Genomic DNA, 5711 nt, shown 5'->3' on the forward strand with positions numbered 1-5711 from the left:
AGTTCGGGCCACATGCAGGTTGCAGCTTGTGCATAGTGATGTTTGTGGGCCCATGCAAACTCCGTCCTTGGGCAATTACCTTTACTTCATGACTTTCATTGATGATTACTCCAGGCATGCATGGGTATTTCTGCTTAAAGCGAAGTCCGAAGTTTTTATGTGCTTCAAATAATTTTTGGCTATGGCTGAAAATGTCTCGAAATGTACTATGGGCACCCTGCGTTCCGATCGAGGGGGGGGGGGGGGGGGGGGGGGGGGGGGAGTATATGTCTCATGAATTTAATGCATTTTTGGGTAGTTGTGGGATAAAACACCAATGTACAGTGCGTATACACCTCAGCAAAATGGTGTTGTTGAGAGGAAAAATAGGTCACTGACGGAAATGGCTCACAGGACATTTATGACACTTTGTTGCCTCTTTTCAGTGGTGGAAATACGAATGTAATTTCCAATGAGGCAAATGTACAACCTATGGGTCTTTTTGAAAATGTTACAGATCAGCCTATTACTGATGCAAATGTACATGATGTACTTGATGAGAAAAGGCCTGAAAATGAGCAGGCTAGAGGTATGCCAAAATGGCTGGTGCACACTTTGTGTGACAGTAAATTGGATGCACCTTTGTCTAGCCATACTCGTTCAGGCTCTCGCCATGCATCTTATGCATCAGATTGTTATGGCTTGGCTATGTCTAGCTTACATGATGTTGAGGAGCCTTTCTCTTTTGATGAAGCACATAATTCAAAAAATTGGATGGCTGCCATGCAATCAGAATATGATGCACTTATAGAAAATGACACATGGACTTTATGTGATTTGCCTCCTGGCAAAAAGGCCATTGGTACAAAGTGGGTTTACAAGTTGAAACACAAGCCGGATGGTGAGATCGATCGCCATAAGGCTCGACTTGTTGCAAAGGGTTATGCACAGCAAAAAGGCATAGATTATGAAGAGACCTTTGCTCCCACTTGTCATATGACTACTGTGCATTTTCTATGTGCATTGGCAGCTCATTTTGGTTGGGATGTACATCAATCAGACATTGTTACTGCTTTCTTGAATGGTGACATATTTGAGGAAGTTTATGTAACGCAGCCTCACGGTTTTGTCATAAAAGGACAAGAGGAAAAAGTGTGCAGATGTAAGAAGGCTTTGTATGGGTTGAAGAAATCTCCTTGTGCTTGGTATGAGAAAGCTGACACTCATTTGGTTAAACGAGGCTTTCGTAACAGTCCAACAGAAAGCACTTGTATGTAAAGCGTGAGGTGATGTACTTCTCATTGTGGTTCTTTATGTCAATGATTTGGGGTTGTTGCATCATTAATTGGGTATACAGTTTAAGCACTGTGATGGTGGTATTGCCTTGTGTCCGAAAAGTTACATAGAGACATTGCTATGTAAGTTTGGACTTGAGGATTGCAAACCTATTGCCACTCCCATGGAAACAGGTTTGAAGTTGAGTCTACATGATGCTGGCGATCCTGTTGATGTCACTCTTTACCAAACTGCTGTTGGCTGCCTCATTTATGTATGCAACATGAGGCCAGATATTCAGTTTGCAGTCTCACAGGTCAGGAGATTTATGCATAGCCTAGGGTCTAAGCATTGGCAGACTGTTAAGAGGATTTTTCGCTACCTTAGTGGCACTTTACATCTTGGCTTGTTTTATCCCAAGGGGGGATCATTGCTGCCAGACTTACATGCTTTTTCAGACTTAGATTGGGCTGGTTGTTTTGACACACGAGTGTCCACAAGTGGTTTTTGCTTCATGCTTGGCAGTTCATGTATATCATGGTTGAGCAAGAAGCAACATACTGTGGCCACTTCGAGTTGTAAGACTGAGTACAGGGCAGTCTTCACAGCTACGGTTGAGTGTGTATGGCTCAGACGCCTTATGGCTGATTTGGGTGTTGGACAGGACATTGCCAACACTATCTACACTGACAGTCAGAGCGCATTGGCAGTTGCGAGGAACCCAGTTTTTCATGCTAGCACAAAGCACATTGATGTGCATTACCACTATGTCAGGGAGAGGCTCTCAACAGGAGAGATCAGCTTGGCTTATGTGCCAACATAGGACAACCTTGCAGATCTTTTCACAAAGGCATTGTCTCGTGAGAAGCTTGAAGCTTTTCGCAAAGCTTTGGGCTTACTCCCCTTTGTGGACTGATCATGTCCTCAGGGCATGGCACTTCCCTTTACTCATGTGCCAGCTCTCGTTCACCGCATCACTCCAGGGGGGATTTGCTACCATATACATGTGTTAGTGATGTGTGTGAACACACTAGGACCGCAAGGGCATTTTTTCCCTCTTTAGGAGGTTTTTTCCCCCAAGCATTGTATATACGCCCATCACTCTAGGGCTATCTATCTTTCCATTGCATACTAAGTAACACACTCTCTATTGTGTGCCTTGAGCTTCCTTAGTCTTCTCCAAGCTATGTGCGTTTCTCTGCAACCCTAATTCCAACAATTGCATGCATATGGCAAGTTATGTGGTAGCTATGAGTACAAGGCTAACATAAAAGATGTCATAGTGCCATGTTAAACGGATGCAAACTCATGTGGATGGAGATCTCTCCTATATGTTTACATACTACAGAGCTTCTCTTCATTAGAGCCATTCATGTCAAAGGTAGCCATTTTGCAAAGCATTACAATAACTTGGTGGTTGTATAGCTATAAGGATTGATCTAATTTATTTAAATTATGCAAAGTGTATTGGAGAAATACACCATATAGTATTTGCAATGATACTGCGTGACACTTATCTAATATCTACTCTTTATCTCAAATCTTGTAAATTTGGATACAGAAGATAGCATGTTGGATGACCATGCGATAAAAATGACAATGACAGGTGAGGGATCCAAGCCAATGGACCTCCCCAAGCCCTCAAACTTTGTCAAATCAAATGATAATGCACTGGAGGAAGAGGAGGAGAAAGACTAGGCACATGGAAGGCCTGACAAGAAGAGCGATCATGTAGATTGAGCGGGAAGAGATGCATGATGCAAAGAGTGGTGTAGAGGAGGAAGGCAATGCGAAGGCCGAGAAGGTAGAGGGCACCATGCTGAGGGAAGTGCTGAGGAGGAAGGTCATGTAGAGGGAGGGACTGGGGTAGAGATGCACATTGAAACTCCCAACCCTCAACCAGATCCCTCCACAGGCTGAACATCCTCATCATTCAATAGTTTTTGAGCTTCAAGTAGACCATACCACTATAGAAGCCAATACATATGCTATGGACACCTCTACAATCGAAACACAAGAGTCTTGGATTGCAAAAGCACAAGGGACCGAGGAGGAGAAGCTTGAAAACATCAACACTGGACAAGAACACCTCTACAATAGTCAGATCTAGTATGGACCCTTGCTAGAAGTTGACATGGTTTTTTCGGTTGTATCCAATGTAAAAGAATAAGAAAGTCATCCTAATTTCTAACTACTTATATGTTTCACAAAATGTTTACAGAGATTGATTATTTTGGAGATCAATGGATTGCTGCTACTTCGAGAGCCATATGATGCAAATGCAGTATACATCAACCTATGAAGTTCCTGGATAGGCACTCATAGGGCCATTGTTTGTCTAGGCACCAAAGAATTTTTAAAGTTTCTTCTTCCAAGGTTTCGGATTGCAATTTGGTCTCCCGTGCAGCAACATAACCTCGACCCCCTCATGGCCATAGTTTGCAATGTAGCCAAAATCCAGTGTTCAAAATTCAATTCTTTGTATAGCCAAAGGCAGTATGTTGCCATTGAGGACCACTAACACCCTACAAAACCCAACTTTATTACAAAACTTTTTCCCAAGTCCATGTGCCCTTTCATGCTGACAACACTTTGTTGATAGATGACACACCACATAGGGATTTGCTTAATCTATTGGGCACAACTCTCTCCCCACCCTCATTTCAAGGGCATGAATATGACTTCTACCTAGAGGAAACTTTGATCACATATCTGTAAGAATTGTAAGTTTCACAATTAATCAAGTCAACTGTCCTACCTTTTACACAAGGGGTTTGTTGGTACATGAGAATGGCATGCATCATTACATTTGGTATCACAAATACCCTCAAAAGCATTCCCACCTTTTTCATATGCTACAATGTTCTGAGGGGTTCCGTCATACTCTCATGCATCCTCATCACTTGCACCACAATCCTCATTAGCTCCAATATTGTCTTTTGCATATTCAATATCCACAGCTAGACTAATTTCTCCAACATTGTCTCTCCCCCCTACGTGGTCAAAATCTGCAGCTTATTGAACTTCACTATCATCCATCTTGTCTACATTATCATTGTCTTCATTTTCACTCACCATCCTCTTTTTCACTTTGTTGCTCATCGATATCAATATTGTTGAGAGCTTCTTTTTTTTTTGCATCATCTAACTCCACTGTTTGTAAGGACACTTGACTTGCACCACTCTTGCAAGGACAGATCACTCTTTAAAAGAAAAGAGCATTGAGATTCTAACTCCATTGCTTCAAAATCATCTTTACATAGAGCAACGACGCTTCTCTTTTTTAATAGGCTTTGCATTAACACAATTCCATTGCAAAATGTTTCTAAAATCTTGCTCTAGTCATGACAAAACCGTGTAATAAGGCCATCAATGAAGCTTCTATGAATAAATTCTTGATCCTTTTCACAAGAGCCCGAGAAAACGTGTCTTTTTGGAGGATCCCTATCAATCACCTCAAATATATCAACCTTGCTAACAAAAATAGAAATCATTGCAAGCTCCATAATTCCATAATATGGACCTTAGTTTACTATCTAGAAAACCCTTTAACAAGCATTTCAATATTGATGAGATCAATGAATTGGATACATGCTCTACATGGTAAAAGTCTTTGATCTTCCTCATATGAGCCCACCCCCTTGATTTTCAAGTACTAGACTCATCTTGAGATATTATGCCCATATTAGCTCTATTAAGGTGATTGAGGAGAGTTAATCATACTTTATCTTTCTTTTTATTGTGCCTCATGCTCCTTTGAACCTGCTGATGCATTTAAACTAGGGGCCTTTGGTGAACTAATGGTGGTAACAACCTTCTTTTCATGCTTTAAAAAGCTTCCATGAGCACCTCTCGATGCGAGTGCACTGCTAACTATGGCTTTCCCTTTCTTCTCCGCAACTTTCTTAGATAGAACCCCTGTTGGTTTCTTTCTAGGTACAACCTTCTTTGATAAGCTCAAGGTCTGCTTTGCATGTTCAACTCCATTCACTGAATCTTCTACGCGATTGACACTTGAGTTTTCTTGATTAGTAAAGCTGGAGATCTTTAATCCTATTAACTTTACAATAGATTTTTATGTTCCTAGTTTGCTACCATTTACTTTTGCTAAATGAAAAGTACCCAATGATAAGCAAAACAAGTTTTCCTTTGTGGTCTCTCCAATAGGTAGTACAACACATGCAAGGCATCGTGCTCCTATTGCATCCACGTCATCTTTGACACCCACAAAATCCCCATGAGTCCATATTTCATTGTTGACAGATACGCCGCGACGGACGTCAGCATAACGAGAACTCACCTAACATATAATGTCAACTGAGGACAAAGCTCGACCCGCAGGCGCGTGGAAGCAAGCAAAGGGTGTCAACCTCTACTCGATCGACTAATGACTACTTCCTACAGAGATATCAAATCTACATGCCATCGGTTTTGTGAATGTGAGAGTCTCCTATGAT

The sequence above is a fragment of the Adiantum capillus-veneris genome, chromosome 9, assembly GCF_014529385.1.
Source record: "Adiantum capillus-veneris isolate H3 chromosome 9, ASM1452938v2, whole genome shotgun sequence".
Taxonomy (NCBI): Eukaryota; Viridiplantae; Streptophyta; class Polypodiopsida; order Polypodiales; family Pteridaceae; genus Adiantum; species Adiantum capillus-veneris.